The sequence below is a fragment of the Dipteris shenzhenensis genome, chromosome 33, assembly GCF_047967505.1.
Source record: "Dipteris shenzhenensis isolate YYH24624 ecotype China chromosome 33, Dip_SZ_1.0, whole genome shotgun sequence".
Taxonomy (NCBI): Eukaryota; Viridiplantae; Streptophyta; class Polypodiopsida; order Gleicheniales; family Dipteridaceae; genus Dipteris; species Dipteris shenzhenensis.
Window position 1 is genome coordinate 26,860,795 of NC_141628.1, and position 17,365 is coordinate 26,878,159.

The 17,365-nt window shown below is 45.8% G+C and overlaps 1 protein-coding gene across 1 annotated transcript in view; it reads right to left on the bottom strand.

The window, feature by feature from the left end:
- The window catches only part of LOC147879900 (integral membrane family protein), a 106,944-nt gene that overhangs the window by 22,894 nt on the left and 66,685 nt on the right, over positions 1–17,365 (bottom strand). The window lies entirely within an intron of this gene.

The following is a 17,365-nucleotide window of genomic DNA, read 5'->3' on the forward strand; positions in this document are numbered from 1 at the left end:
TGTACACAAAGGAAGAACACAGTTGTGGTCCAATTCCAGTTGGGCATGAATTCAAGAAAGATCTGTACACAAAGGAAGAACACAGTTGTGGTCCAATTCCAGTTGGGCATGAATTCAAGAAAACCCGTACAAGCAGTACAAGGGATTTTGATGTTTCATGTTACTGAAATTCTTATGTCCATCAATAATAAAGGTCTTTGTTCCACCTTTTTATCACAACACGCTTGCACTATGTTTGCAAAATATTACAACGAATGGGGTATATCATACACAGAAGAAACGCTCTAGTAAAATTTTTCAATGATACACGTACTGAGTTGCTATATGTGATAGGTACTGCTAGAAACATTTGTACCAAGTGGGTACTTTGTGAATACAAAACTATTTTCAAGTGATGTACTAATTCAAACAGTTACCCCTACATCCCAACTATTTGGATGTCAGAGTCAGCAGACCAGAGTCCAGCACCCCCTCAGACAGGAGCAGCAGGAGTCTCAGACCCCCTGGGTGACCCCCTCAGAAGGGGACTGGACCATGGTTAAAAAGAAAAAGAAACCAAGCAAACAGGCTCACAAGCGCCGCAGGCAAAGGGCCAGACGCAGAGAGAGAGAGAGACAGGGTTGTCCGCGAGGCACCTGAGGAGGAGCAGCAGCAGCAGGAGCCCTTACATGAAGATCCACCTCCCCCAGCGGAAGGGGCCACCGCCCAGCCAGATGATCCTCCCGTGACGGAGGTTCAGCGTCCGCATCCACCCTTGTATCAGCAGCGAGCCCAAGGAGTTCCTGATGAGGCGATGGCAGACGTTAGCCAGGCAACGGCTAAGGAGGAACGGATCCAGAGCCTCGACGAGCCTGATCAGCAGGGTAGGCCTGTGGTCGCCCCTATTCCCCCCCCTCCCCCTCCCCTCCAAATCCCTCCCCCCCTTCCCCTCCACTCCCCCCCCCTAGGTTCCCCCCGCCCCCTCGCCCCTCCTGCTATGATCACTCTCACCACCTACCCCCCCACCTCCCTCCCTCCCCGGCTGCCCCCCTCTCCACCTCCGTAGCAGGTTCCTCAGCCTCCCTCCCATCCCCTACTTCAACACCCCTACTAGCAAGCAAGGGTAAGACGACGTCCCCTTCTATTCCCTCATCGCAGCATCAGGTCCACTCGGGGAGGAAGACCGGGATCATCCTCCCCGTCAGCAGCTCCCCACCTCCAGCCTGGACGTCCCTTACCGCGGGACTTCTGGAGGTTGGGACCCTGGAATTATCTAGAGATCCCAGACTCTCATCCTTTACCGCTAGAGGTAACGCTTATGATCCTGCAGCCACGGAAGGGGGGTTTGATCAACGCAGTGGGCCCTCAGACACACCCCATTTGAGTTTCCATTTTTCCTCCACAGGGTTGGAGAAGTGGACCCCAGAGGTGTTTGATGCTATTATGGGAGATCATATTTCACGCATGATGGACGAGTGGATGGGAGCACGGGGACGAGACCTTTGGCATGCCCATGGTGCGGAGGTGAATTTTCAGCTGAGCTTCACGCGAGAGGAGCCGACGTGTGGTTTGGCAGTAGGAGTTATCAGATTGCCGTTTGAGGCAAAGGTGGATCACGCATACTACTAACCCCTCCAGAAGTGGGCGGAGCTGTTCGGGGTGGAAGTCTCCTTCATGATGAAGTGGGCACGGAAGATCAGAATTGAGCCGGTATCCACCCTAGTACGTCGTCACATAGACACGGACTATTTGCCCTCCAAACCCCTGACAAAGTCACATAAGGCAGTCTTTCTGGAACAAGCACCCACTCACAGGAGAGCCTTGTTCTCTGCACCCCCGTCCTCATGAGTTGGACCATAGTGAGTTGGAATGTGCACGGGCTCCACGACCATGCTCATAGTCAACCGGAATACTTGATACTCTGGCACGAGTTTCAAAGGGCGGTGTAGGGCGGACAGTGGACATCCTTTTGATTCATGAGCATATGTTCTTAGCAGCAGACATCAAACGGCGACACCACCTTCTCCCAAGGAGAGGTCCGGAGGAGTGGTTCCCTACAATAGGATGGAGTGGAGGGGTCTGAATCTCGGTCTCACAGACTTTGGCTCCCGAGGTCTACGATTAGGGCGAGCTTATCCCAGGACGGCGGGCAATTTGGATGAGAGTTAGGACAGGAGAGTCCAGGATTGGGATCCTGAACGTGTATGCCCCAGCGTGTAGACAGCGCCGCCCGACCTTTTGGAGGAGGCTGTCAGAGTGTCTTCGAGATGGAGACTCATGGATTGTTGGAGGGGACTTCGACAACCTGGAGTTTGGGGAAGACAAGCAGGGCGGCGCCTCCTTCTCTGAGATGCCAACAATAGAGCATAGCACCTGGGAGCAGTTCATTTTCATGATCAGTCGCAGAGACCCATGGCGAGAGCCAAATTTCAGCAGAATACCTGGCAGCCTCCTCTTCTCTTTCAGACAGAGGAGACACGATGGACTGCTTGAGAGACTAGACTGTTTCTACGTTGGGGACTGGGCACTTGCACAGGGACGGCTCTACTGGATTCTGGCAGGTACCACGATGTCAGAGCACTCTCCAGTAGTACTTCACTTAGATCAGCCCCGCCTGTCAGAGCACTCTCCAGTAGTACTTCCCCAAAAGGGGGTCCGCATTCTAGCGGACCTCCTGCAGGACGAGGAGATCCAGCAGGTCATGGCAAGGATTTGGGAGCAGTCAGAGATAACACCATGCGAGGGGTAGGCTTCGTGGGTGGCCGATGCGATCCAGAGGAGCAGTGAGGAGTTACAGGCTCACGCCATTAGGGGGCGGAGGACTCTTCAAGAGCGCGAGCAAGCTTTGAGGAGAGACCTCACCTCCATAGAGCAGCTCAGGGAGCAGGACCCAGGTTCTTAGTGGCTTAGCGACAGGTTCGAGAGTGCTCGCCTTGAGCTTCAGGACACGGAGATTCGGCAGGCTAAGTTCTCCTATCACTCGTCCCGGGCCCGGTGGGTACAACAGGGGGACAGGATGACGAGACAGCTTTTTCAGACCACTGGGCCTCGATCAGCGGGCACACAGCTGCAGTGTCTCCGAGATCTGCAGGGCATCGTGCACACTGACCCGTAGGAGATATTAGACCTGCCCACAGGTTTTTACAACCACCTCTTTCAGAGGGAGAGAATGACTCTAGTTGGTATTGTGGCCCAAAAGGTAGTTTGGGATCACGTTCCGACAGTAGTCTCGCAGGATTTATGCAGTAGACTGGAGGAGCCTTTCACGGATGAGGAGCTCTGGGAAGCCCTTAAGGCTCTCCCGACCCAGAAGTGTCCTGGCAAGGATGGCTTGACTCCGGCCTTCTTCCGGAACTTCTTGGAGATTATCTCCCACCCTTTCCGACTAGCATGCCATGACATTTTTGACATGGGCTCCCTCCCTCATTCCCTGAGCAAGGGTGGATTTGTTTGATCCCAAAAGGGGGAGATAGGTCAGACATCCGGCAGTGGAGACCGATCACTCTGCTTGATACTGCATACAAGATCCTCGCCAAGGTCTTGAGCATGCGGTTTTATGGCCCCATCTTACTAACATTATCCACGACACACAGATGGGGTTCGCCCAGGAGCGCAACATCTTGGACAACATCTTCACGTTCTGTGAGGCAATGGATTGGTCCAAGGAGGAGTCACAACCACTAGCCGTCCTTCTCATGGATTTCGAGAAGGCCTATGACAGGGTGGAGTGCTCCTTCCTGGAGGATACTATGCAGAGATTGGGTTTCTCAGACAGATGGGTCAGAGAAGTTTATGCGCCTTATGCGGGGAGCTCTAGCCAGATGCTTATCGGAGGACACACAGGCAAGGCCTTTCCTCTCTCTCCCTCGGTCCACCAGGGCTGCCCACTCACTCCCTTCCTCTTCTTTTTGTGGCGGAGGCTTTGGGCTACTACTTGAGATCAAATGAGGCGGACCTCACAGGGTTGAGGCTCCCAATCAGACAGGAGAAGGAACTGCTTGACTCTGAGTTTGCACATGACACGGCCTTGTATGTTGAGGGCACCACAACGAGTTTGGAGAGAGGCACGGGAGCCCTGGCTATCTACTGCGAGGCCTCTGATGTGCGGATCAACTGGACAAAGTCCATAGGTTTCTTCATGGGCTATGAGGAGACATAGGAGATTCGTGAGTGGGGGAGTGACTTTGGCTTCAGATGGATACAGTAGGGCCAGACAGTGAGATATCTCGGATGCCAAGTTGGTATTGACATTACAGCAGAGCAGCAGATCGCCCCGGTCCTTGAGAGTGTTTGGCGCAAGCTTCTCTACTGGAGCTCGGCCAAGCTCTCCCTAGCAAGTCATGCCTTAGTGGCAAACCAAGTCAAAGGAAATCTATGCATCTTGCCAAGGATGCAACCCTCACATGCATGAGGAGGAGGTGACTCCAAAGAAGGCAATGCATCAACCATAGCATGCTTCTGAAGTGTCATCAAGCTGCCATACCTCATGTGCCCATATCTGGCATGCCATAACTCCGCATTCTGCATCACAACAGCAATGGGAGTGCTCACTAAAAGTGCAAGATCATCCTTTGGGCAGCGACGTTCCTTTTACAAATTTCAGCATCCTTTCTGTCTTTACCAGAAGTCTGTCTTGCATCATGTTTGGACTGATATTTGCCCTTTTCCTTATCTTTTGCAGTAAAAGCTTGAACTCCACCGCACATACTCATTCACATGTTCTTCTAGTCTATATACCTAGATGAATCTAGGAACATTCCCAAACTCATCCTTTAAAAACACAACATAGTGCAGTTTCAATCTCATTATAGTCACTCACAAGGTTGAAAACCATAAACTCCATCATGCATAGCAAGGACTAGCTACTATGACATCCCCACTGACACCATCAGCGCCCAAGAGTGGGTGTAGACATGTTCTTCTAGTCTGGCGTTCTTGCAACAAGAATCCCACCAACTCTTGAAAGGTGAGCGGGTTGGGATTCCCCTCAGAGAAATTGAGTGACGTATGAGATAAAAGATAAGACTCCAATAAGGAGTTCGGTGAGACAAGTTATGTATCTGATATGACTTCATTAATGTTTAGAAGTTGCTCACGTAAGTCCTGAATCTTTGTGACATGCTCTATGTCACCAAGTTGTAAATACTCCGAGTAATATTAAGTTGACCTTTTATTTGACCACGGTAAAAAATTTCTTTCTTCATTCTACTATGGTCAAAGAGTTTTCCCATTTGGTCAAACCATTGACTTTCCTTAAGGAATCTTCGTTTCGGCCAAGGAGGGTTGACTCTCGTCAACTAGAGCATTTGTGCTTACTACAATCACAGTGATTTGACTAGGATTAAGTCTCTCTCTCTCTCTCTCTCTCTCTCTCTCTCTCTCTCTCTCTCTCTGCAAGGACCGCAATCGGGGCTTTGGACAATGCTATTGTTGTTATACGCAGATGATGTTCTTTTTGCATGCGATCCGGAATCTATGCACAAACTTTTACAAGTGCTTAAGACTTTTTGTAGGGAAAGCGGGTTGCAAGTAAATGTCGGAAAAACAAAGATGATGGCAGTCTGTACCAATCAGCCAGAACATCCCCCTGAGATCACCTTTGATGGACAGATCATTGAGTATGTCAGCACCTTCAAATACTTAGGGGTTGATATCCCGGCAGATCATAGATGGTCGCAATGTATACATAGAAGGATAGACACTGGCTGGGAGAAGCACTACCAGCTTGAGAATGATTGCAGGCACACCGACACTAGGAACTGGAAAATTCAAAATGTATTGTTTGATGCATATGTAGTGCAGACAGTATTATATGGAGTGGAAGTATGGGGAGGCAGCATTTCAGCCTCTACATGGAATGATATTGAGAAAATGCAAAAAGCTTTCCTAAGGAGACACCTTGGTGTCAAACCCACTACTCCATACTCAATACTTCTGTTGGAAACGGGAAGGAGACCGATTGAATTTCATGCATTGATCAGAGTTATGCAATACCTAAGAGAGGTGCAGCAAATGCAACCTGATAGGCTGCCTCATAAAGCATGGAATGCCAGCACAAAGCTTCAAAAGAACTACAAAAGTAAGGTCACCTGCACAGGATGGGCAACCGACATAAGAAAATGGTTCAGCAGATGGAAAGTGGAAGCATATTTGACCATGCCGCCTGAAAAGGTCAACATGCAAGAGTTTCAACTGTCTTTACTGAGCACTTTGCGGAATCACTGGTTGACAAGTGAAAAGAGGGTAAAGCTGGAATATTACAAAGACAACATAAATCGCACATGTTGGTCTACATACATGTCCATAGAGACTCATGCTCAGCCTTATATTAGCACACCTATCCCCCTTCTATATCGCAGAAACATCGCCAAGTTCCGTACCAGATCTCATATATTTGCCATTGAGCAGGGAGCTTAGATACACCAGCCTAGACATGCTAGAGTCTGTACCCTTTGTGACATGCAAACAGTTGAGACGGAGGCACATGTAGCTCTACAGTGCCCCCGATATGCACATATCAGGGAGGACTACCAGCAGATACTGGGGGACTCCGCTCAGTTGACATCAGTTCTCTCCACTCATCTTTTTACGTGTCGTCAAGAACTCATAGACTCCTGACCCCTCTCCTTGAGGAGACTCTTTTTACATTGTATCGAGATGGGTCCCATGGGTCATTTTTGGCCCCTCGAGGACGCTAATAAATTCTACTTCTACTTCTACTCCCCCCCCTCTTTTCTCAGAGGAGACCGCCAGAGACAAGGAGTCACTCTGGACATAGCTCAATGGGTTCAAATATCGAGGAGACCACATCCCCCGCCACAGAGTGAGACAACTCAATAGACGTAGATCCGTGATATTTTCATAGCTCATCGGAGAGCCATGATTTTGCTTGAGCTTTTGAGCCCTTTAGTTTAGCATAGCTTAGTACTCAGCAAGGGCCTTACAACGCCCTTTGCTCCAGCCCATTGAGACTGCAGGGCCTCCCGAGGATGTTAATCTCTCTCTCTCTCTCTCTCTCTCTCTCTCTCTCTCTCTCGCATAGCTTGCTTCTCTCTTCCCTTCCCTCCGTGCTTGCTGTAGTAACAACAGGACACAGCAGCACGGACAACGCCAGGGTTAGGTCGTGGGCGGCAATAGCAGCACAGCAGTAGCTCGGCGGCGCTAGAGCGACAAGGGGGGGGATCAGGTTCTGCTTGGCGGCCTCTCAAGTTAGGTTGTTTACAAAAATGTTTCAGAGTATCATGATTAACATCAACATAAAACTCTGACCCATACAAATAATGTCTCCATGTTTTCAGAGCATGGACAACAGCATACAACTCTAATTCATGAGTTGGCCAATTTCGTTGAGAGGGAGAAAGCTTCTTGCTTTCAAAGGCTACTGGCCTTCCCTCTTGAAGAACAACTGCTCCTACCGCAATGCCACTTGCATCGGTTTTAAGGAAAAACGGTTTCTGGGGATCAACTATTTTTAACACCGGTCCTGAGACCACAACTTGTTTTATGGTGTTAAAACTCTCTGTTGATTCTGTCCCCATATAAAAGGTACTTTATCTGAGGTCAGATCAGTGAATGGCGATACTATTTCGAAGAATCCTTTGATATGTCTTCAATAAAATTGGACAAATCCCAAGAACGATCGCTAAGCGATCAAACTCTGAGGGATAGGCCAAGTCAGTATCGAAGCCACTTTCTTTGGATCCATTTCTACCCCCTGAGGAGTAATAATGAATCCTAAATATTCAATTCTTACCATATACAGTACAGTTTTCTTTTTATTTACATAAAGACTGACTTTCCTCAATGTATTGAACACTATTCTTAAGTGTTCGTGATGCTCAGCAATACTTTTGCTGAACACAAGAATATCTTCAATAAAATGTACTACAAACTTCTCGATATACGGACGTAGTAAATCATTCATAAGCATGACAAATGTAGCTGGAGCATTGGTAAGTCCAAACCGCATTACCAAAAACTCATAATGTCCAAACCTGCTTCTAAAAGCGGTTTTATGTACATCCTCAGCTCTAATATCGATCTGATTGTAGCCATATTTAAGATCTATCTTACTGAAAATTACAGCCCCATGTAACGCATCTAGCAAATCATCGATTCGAGCCATCGGATACCTGTGCTTAATAGTGATATTATTCAATGCTCTGTAATCTATACAAAGGCGAAAAGTATCATCTTTCTTTTTTTTTAATATCACTGGCGAAGCAAAAGGTGAGAAACTGGGTTGAATCTGTCCCAGCTTGAGATATTCTTCCAGTTGTTTTCGTACCTCCGCTTCTTCGGTAAAACTTAAACTATAGGGAGGTCTATTTACAGGTCCTACCCCCGGGATTAGTTCAATCTTATGCTGAACATTCCGCTCTGGAGGTAACCCATAAGGTAACTCATCCCTAAAACAATCAGAGAACTCCTCTGCTATTTGATCAGCCAGCTTGGCCATCTCTCCATTTTGGGTAACATCAGTGCTAGCCGAAGAACCATCAATCGGCTCTATCGATGCTGTACAAAGAAACAAAAACTCTTCTTGAGCTTCTCGAACTTCCATTACGGAAACCAACGGTCCTTGAGGTATATCTTTTTCACCTCGTAAGACATATAGCACATCATTCATCTTGAATTGATAAATGTGCTTTTTCCAATCTATGGCTGGATTCTTCCTAGAATGCCAAGCCTTACCTAGGGCTATGTCAGCGTGAGCAAGCTTTGTCATTTCAAAATCAAGCTTCTTAGTATAGTCCTGAAGTCGAAGTTCCAACTGACAAGGGCTGGTTTAAGAGGTTTAGAAGGAGAAGAATATGTTGACATAGCTTGGATGAGTAGTAGCTTTATATGGATGAACAGGAATGCATGGGAGAATATGTATTGGATGCAAGCAAACTCTATTTAGAAAAATCATACTTTGGGGAATTTGTGAATTTGCATGTTGATAAGAAGGCAATCGGTACAAAATGGGTGTTTAAGGTGAAAAGAAATTTAGACGGTACCATTGGTTAGTACAAGCCATAATTGGTTGCCAAAGGCTATGCTTTGAAAAAGGGCATAGATTATGACAGGACTTTTGCACCCACTTCAAGAATGACTACTATTTGTGTGTCACCGCTATGGCTAAACATTTTGGCTGGCATGTGCATCAATTGGACATAAAAACAGCCTTTCTCGATGGGGATTGCTAGTAGGTCATTGAGTCTGTGATGCCCGGTCCAGAGAATAAAGTAAGGCCTTGTATGGCTTTAAAAAGGACCCTCGAGCTTGGTATGCATCAGGTTGGTCTACTGTCCAACACATCAGAATGTTGCAGATCTTTCCACCAAGGTACTACCCAGAAAAGAGTTTGAACCTTTTCGCAAAGCTTTAGGCTTACTTCCTTTTGGCGGTTGATCATTCACCTGTACATTTTGAAACTTCACTACAAGAGGGTATGTTGGAAATTTTAAGTCGTGTCAGTGTACAAATAAAATTAGAAGTTCGGGGCATTTTTTTCCTTGTATGAGGTTTCTTCCCTAACCATAGTTCATGGTTGAGTTGGTAAGGAGTGTGTGTACTTTTAACCCTAGAGTTGTAGTTTTAGGGTTTTTGTCATGTTGACACCCTTTTGTACTTCACTCTTTCATTTTTCCCTATTCTGAATCTCGCGAATTTCAGCACCAGCTCCTTGCCATCATGCTTCTGATTGTTCACAGTCTCCACAGCATACATACCCCATCCGGAGGCCATCCTTGTCTCGAGCTCTACTGTATGAAGCTTAGCATCTGAGGAGGGGATATTTGCTAAGACAGTGCATCTAAGAATAGCAGTCTATAGATATTTGCTAAGGTTGTGCACACACAGGAGCTGCATGCATAAAACGAATGGCTGTCTTGGGGTGAGGTGAGATGACAAGCACATACTGCCCAAGCTACATATGCATGAAAAGATAACCCAAACACATGAAAACCTCATTAGCCTTTTAGTAGGGCTACGTGACAAAAAACATATCTACTAATGAGATAGAGATACTGTTAAACCCTTCAGTGTTAATTCCTACGCTAGTGCAGTCACGGGCGATGGCAACTCATTTTTCCACCCAGCCAAACTCTCCGGATAGGATTCGTCTCATTACGTACGTTTCTTCATGATTTTTTCCTCATCCTTATCCTTGAGACCCACATCTCCCTAGATAGTTCCTGGCCACATGTCACATTTTAGGCCCTTACTTAGATGCATCCTTTTTCACCCCTCTCTTGGGGTTCCATTTTAAAACAATTGCCCCTTGGCAATTTGCACATTTAGATGCACCTAGGCCCTAGCCCTATTAGAACTATCTAGTCAATGCCATTACGCCCTCACCTAGGACCTTGGCAGTTACTTCTCTTGACCATTTAATTACGCGCATTAATTATTACAAAAGTTGGTCATCTTAGAGAAAATGCCCACCGATCTATCCGAGGTCATGCTATCTCGACTAGAGCATAACATTCCTTCCCTCTTCAAGCATCAGCGTCCTCGATGATGAAATCTGGGAATGCTCTCCGTAACTGGTACACGGATTCCCAGGTAGCTTCCGATAGAGGCTGACCATGCCATGCAACCAACACCGTGGGTATCTTCCGATTTCGTATTTGCATTGTTCCTCGGTCCAGGATTCTTGTTGGTTTGCGCCTTGCAATATCCTCTATTTCCTGAAACAAAACCACACCTTCGATTAGTTAGTCACCTGTATGTAAAAATTTCTTTAAACGTGAAACATGAAAAACCGGGTGCACCTTACATCCCTGTGGCAATTCTAATTTATAAGCTACACTGCCTATTCTCTTTAGAATTAACCACGGCCCACAGTATCGAGGTGATAACTTAGCACACTCCCCTGAAGTCAACGACTTCGAGTGCGAAGGAATTCTGAGAAAAACTTTTTCTCCTTCTTCAAATACTCTTATAGACCGATTTTCGTCCGCATACACCTTGGCTCTATCCATAGCCTGGCGGATATTAGCTCTCGCAAGTGCTAGCATCTCCCGCATCTGAACTACAAAGTTCGCGGCACTAGGCACTTTCTGAGCTACTCCAACTATAGTTGGATTGGCTGGCCTATAACCATAGTTCAGTTCAAACGGACTGAACCCAGTAGATGAATGTTTCCTATCATTGTAGGCAAACTCCAACAATGGCAACCACTTGTCCCATGTATGTTGCCTCAATGACACATATGCTCTCAGCATATCCTCTAAAGTCTGGTTGACCCTCTCCGTCTGACCATCCGTCTCAGGATGATCCCCACTACTCATTCCCAACTCAGTCCTTAGTGTCTCAAATACCGCTGTCCAAAAGTGACCGGTAAACCTGACATCTCTGTCTGACACTATGGATCTAGGCAATCCATGTAGACGAAATATATGTCTAATAAACAAATCCGCTACTTGCGGGGCACTAATAGACTCTCTAGTCGGAATGAAGTGAGCCATCTTGGTTAGACGATCAACCACCACAAGGATAGAATTATACCCTCCTTGTGTTGCAGGTAATCCTACAATAAAATCAATGGAAATGCTCTCCCACTTACTTAGTGGTATTTCCAAGGGCTGTAAAAGTCCGGGTGGTTTCACCCGCTCGGCCTTGCTTACCTAACACGAGAAACACCGTGTCACATATTCATGAATATGCTTTTTCATCTTCGGCCAAAAGAAATCTCGCTTCACGAGATCATATGTCTTCTCGACACCTAGATGTCCCGCACACGGGCTATCATGGCATTGTCGAATGACTCTCTGCCTGAGATCATTCTGACCAGGTACTACAACCTTGCCATTTCTAACTAGCATACCAGCCCTTATGGTATATCTTGCATAAGTTTGGCCTTTTCTGGATGCCAGGTCATCCTTTTCATTTTCCCCGGGTTTTAACACATGAGCCTTAGGCCATAAGCTCTGGACAAACTCGTCCACCTTCTGAGTTTCTCTGATCTCGGTCATTAGAGCACTCTCTAATACCGTGAAACTCAGATTGTGCATAATGCGAGACAACGCATCAGCTACCTTATTGTCTTTTCCTCTTCGGTACCGAATCGTTAGATTAAACTCCTGCATGAGCTCTGCCCACCTAGCTTGGCGGCCCCTCAAGTCAGGTTGTTTACAAAAATGTTTCAGAGTATCATGATCTACATCCACATAAAACTCTGAACCATACAGATAATGCCTCCATGTTTTCAAAGCATGGATAACAGCATACAACTCCAATTCATGAGTTGGCCAATTCCTTTGAGAGGGAGAAAGCTTCTTGCTTTCAAAGGCTACTGGCCTTCCCTCTTGAAGGAGGACTGCTCCTACCGCAATGCCACTTGCATCGGTTTCTAGGAACAACGGTTTCTGGGGATCAACTATTTTTAACACCGGTCCTGAGACCACAGCTTGTTTTATGGTGTTAAAACTTTCCTGTTGATTCTGTCCCCAAATAAAAGGTACTTCATCTGAGGTCAGATCAGTCAATGGCGATACTATTTCGGAATATCCTTTGATATGCCTTCTATAAAACTGGACAAATCCCAAGAATGATCGCAACGCGGTCAGACTCTGAGGGATTGGCCAAGTCAGTATCGCAGCCACTTTCTTCGGATCCATTTCTACCCCCTGTGGAGTAATTATGAACCCTAAGTACTCAAGCCTAACCATACACAGTATAGTTTTCTTTTTATTCACGTAAAGACTGGCTTTCCTCAAAGTACTGAACACTATCCTTAAGTGTTCACAATGCTCATTAACACTTTTACTGAATATCAAGATATCGTCAATGAAATGTACTACGAACTTTCCGATATACGGACGTAGTAAATCATTCATAAGCATGACGAAGGTCGCTGGAGCATTGGTAAGTCCGAAGGGCATTACCAAAAACTCATAATGACCAAACCTGCTTCTAAAAGCGGTTTTATGCACATCCTTGGCTCTAATCCGGATCTGATGATAGCCGCACTTAAGATCTATCTTGCTGAAAATCACGGCTCCATGTAATGCATCTACCAAATCATCAATCCGAGCCATCGGATACCTGTGCTTAACAGTGATATTATTCAATGCTCTGTAATCTATACAGAGGCGAAACGTATCATCCTTTTTCCTCTTTAATATCACTGGTGAAGCAAAAGGTGAGAAACTTGGTTGAATCTGCCCCAGCTTGAGGTATTCTTCCAATTGCCTACGCACCTCCGTTTCTTCAGTAAAACTCATTCTATAGGGAGGTCTATTTACAGGTTCTGCCCCCGGGATCAGTTCAATCTTATGCTGAACATTCCGCTCTGGAGGTAACCCATAAGGTAGTTCATCCCTAAAACATTCAGAGAACTCCTCTGTTATAAGATTAGCCAGCTTGGCCATCTCACCACTTTGCGTAACATCAGTGCTAGTCGAAGAATCATCCACCGACTCTACCGATGCTGTGCAAAGGTATAAAAACTCTACTTGAGCCTTTCTGATTTCCATCACGGAAACCAACGGTCCCTGAGGTATATCTCTTTCACCTCGCAAGACATAAAGCACATCATTCATCTTGAATTGATATACGTGCTTTTTCCAATCAATGGCTGGATTCTTACTAGAATGCCACGCCATTCCCAGGGCTATATCCGCATGAGCAAGCTTGGTCATTTCAAAATCAAGCTTCTCAGCATAGTCCTGAATTCGAAGCTCCAACTGGGTAACCCTTTGGTCCCATACTTCAGTTGAACTTCCATCTGCCATCCTGACTGTATACGCATAGTCAGATGGACTTGTCTTTAATTTCAGCCTCTTCACGAGCTTGGAGTTAATCACATTGTGAGTTGACGCTGAGTCAAACAACACAATGACATCATGACTGGCCACTTGCCCTTTCATTTTGATTAGCTCCGTATCATTGAAGGCTGTATACCCCGTTGCTGCGGGCTTAGATAGGATGTTATCAGGTGCACTCGTCACTAACTTAGCAACAGATACACATAACAAACAAGGTACTAACCTCTGAGAAGGTCCCGCCAGTTGCATCTGCATATGTTCCACACTGGGACTCTCCTGCATTTCTACGTCGCATTCAGATATTATCATATTAGCCGTGCGACAATCTTTATTCAGTGGACAATCCTTCCACTGATGTCGCTGAAGGCAGCCGAAGCACAATCCCTCTTTCCTAGCTTTCTCTTTTTGTTCAGGGGTCAATGAGGACTTTGACCAAGCCCGGGCTGCCATTGGAGTTATTTTCCTTTTCACCCCAACGGTGGTACTTGTCTTTACTGGTCCCTCAACCGGCTTCACCTGCTTGGTTTGGCCACTTGGCTGCGAGACACTTGTCTTTGAAACCCATTTCCTCTGAAATCCCCCTTTTCTTGGGTGCTCATACTGAGTCCCTGCCTGCACAAATCCACCAGACCTACCTCTGGCATCCTCATAGTTCAGGGCTACTGCTATAGATTCATCTAGTGTAGTCACATATTTAGCCCGAACTTCCATTTTTATCTTATCGTTCAGTCCATAGATATAGTCTTTTAACTGAACCGACATAGGGAGAGGGTCTATTATCTTCATAACACATTCCCTGAATTTGTCAGTGTATTCTGCCACTGACAAGCTCCTCTGACGAAGATTTCTATAAGCATCCCAAGCTCGGGATTCTTCATCAGGTGGGAGAAAGTGTTTCTTGAATTCAGTTTTGAACCCTTCCCAGGTGGTTGGAGCAACTTGATCCTTCTGTTGCTTTATCCACCATCTATCCGCTGCCTCAATAAACAGGTGTGTGGCCTCGCGGATCTTCTTTAGATCGGATCTAATCTCACAAATGGCGAAGGCTTCTTCCCACTTGTGCAACCAAACCTCGATCACATCAGAGCTGCGCTCGGTCATCCGACCAGCGTACTTCTCCGGTCTATAATTAGCAATATTGGGCACTTTGACCCTAGCGCGCTCTAAGGAATGAACACTGGGCTCTGGCTCTGCTGGAGCTTTGCTCTTGTCAATCCTAGACGGTCTAGCCGACAAGGCTTGCACCATCTCCCTAATCTCATTTTGACCAGCATTCACCTGAAGCTGCTGGTTCATAATCTGCTGTAAAGCATCCTCTAATATTGAGATCCTACCAATCAATGTAGGTGCTGCGTGATGTGACATCTGTTGTGTAGATTGAGCTCTAGACTCACTAGGATTCACCCTTGAACTCTGCCCTTCTGCTTCCATTTTGTTGAAAAGGGAAATAAAAATTTTTCTCTTTTTTTTTTTTCCTCTTTTTTTTTTTAAAAAAAATATAATAAATGCGAAAACTCCAAAAGTACCGCACTTCAAAATTCCTTCCTGTACAGGAACAAAGTACCGCAAACTAAGAACTTGAAATATATATCCTAAAGGGAAAGAGATGCCCCCTGGATATCCTTGAACTCGAAAAAGAAAACTCCGCCCTATTTTATTCTTGATCTGTCAATCTAAAATGATGAACAGCCTGCCGTCACCACGTGAGCGCTGATCGACAAATCCAAACGATGTGGGGAAAAAACTAGGGCCTTTCGTAGCCGTCGAATGTCAGCAGCGAAGCATAACCGCGAAGCATCGCCAAATATACTGCACTTAGACCGTACTCCTTGTCAACTGGCTCAGCATAGTAACGAATCAGTAACCCTCGTAGGACCTCCAGCTTTCCAGCGAGCTAATCATTTTCAGATGCTCGATTATGGGAAGCTTTGCTGTCGCAATTCCTTGACTCCTACGATGTATCTCTTAGAGACCTCCAACTGATTCGTCGTTCCTCGTCGAACTGCAGAACCACCCCGCTATTCCAAATGTTGACCGTTCGTTGGCCACGGTAACTAACCTGCGCTACTTCCCTTTCGCCTCACAGGCCCGTTGTTTCTCCGCCAGAGATCGTGCCAATGCTTATTTGACGTTGCATTTCCGCCATCGCTTGCAGACATCTTTCCGAATTGTCATCACCGCAAACGGCGTCTCCATCTCTGCAAATTTTCGTGCCACGTCCGTTCCAATCTCGTTTCTCGCAGGTTTGAAATTGCTGAGATTAGATTTGCATCACGGCAAACTGAAGGTATTTCAATGCATCATCTCTCCCCGTTCGTAGCTTTCGTCACTTACGTGGAGATGACGACGAGCAGGGTTACGCAATTTTTCCTAACAGCTCCTTCACGTCGATCTCTCCCTTACTGCGCTCTGATACCAAGTGTTAAACCCTTCAGTGTTAATTCCTACGCTAGTGCAGTCACGGGCGATGGCAACTCATTTTTCCACCCAGCCAAACTCTCCGGATAGGATTCGTCTCATTACGTACGTTTCTTCATGATTTTTTCCTCATCCTTATCCTTGAGACCCACATCTCCCTAGATAGTTCCTGGCCACATGTCACATTTTAGGCCCTTACTTAGATGCATCCTTTTTCACCCCTCTCTTGGGGTTCCCTTTTAAAACAATTGCCCCTTGGCAATTTGCACATTTAGATGCACCTAGGCCCTAGCCCTATTAGAACTATCTAGTCAATGCCATTACGCCCTCACCTAGGACCTTGGCAGTTACTTCTCTTGACCATTTAATTACGCGCATTAATTATTACAAAAGTTGGTCATCTTAGAGAAAATGCCCACCGATCTATCCGAGGTCATGCTATCTCGACTAGAGCATAACAGATACAATGGCTTTGCTGTTGAGCCTGCTTAATTGTGATCAATCATCCAATATTTAATTCAATGTAATATGACAAGTGAGTAAGCCAAAAAGAAGAAGTCACTCTGACAAAGTAAGGATCTGCAGTGTACCAGGCAGCTATAACCATCTTAGGATCATAGTATCCATCCAAGTTGACACCTTGCAGGAGGGAGCGCTCGCTTATGGCAGACCAAAATCTTTAATTTAGAATTCATTTGTGATCCAAAGTTGCATCAATGTTAAGAGCATAGAACCAAAAGGAGCAAGGTCAAGAGGGTTGCAGGATGTGCATTAAAATGAAAATAAAGTTAGAACTTTTGAGATATCAGATAGGAAAATTCTAAGGAATCCAACTACAATTCAGCATCCAGATTCAATGGAGGGAGACTAAACCCCTTAATAGGCCCTACATTGTTGAATAAAATTCCCTTGTGTGTCAAACCTCCTTTACTAATCATGCATGCTTTCCTTCACAACACTTAATCCATGGCTTTCCTTTTGTTCCTTGGATTGGTTTTTATGTACACAGAAAATCAGTAAGATAAAAGGAAATTTTTGAGAAATAAAACAATTTACAATATATTCAAGTTTTCAATAAAACTCTACTATCGAATGATTAACCCATTTCGCAGAAGTGTAGATCATATGAATTTTAAGTGTATTATTTCAAGAATCACCTCCAGAAGTTTATATCACATACATAGACGCTATAAATTCAAGTTAAAAACATG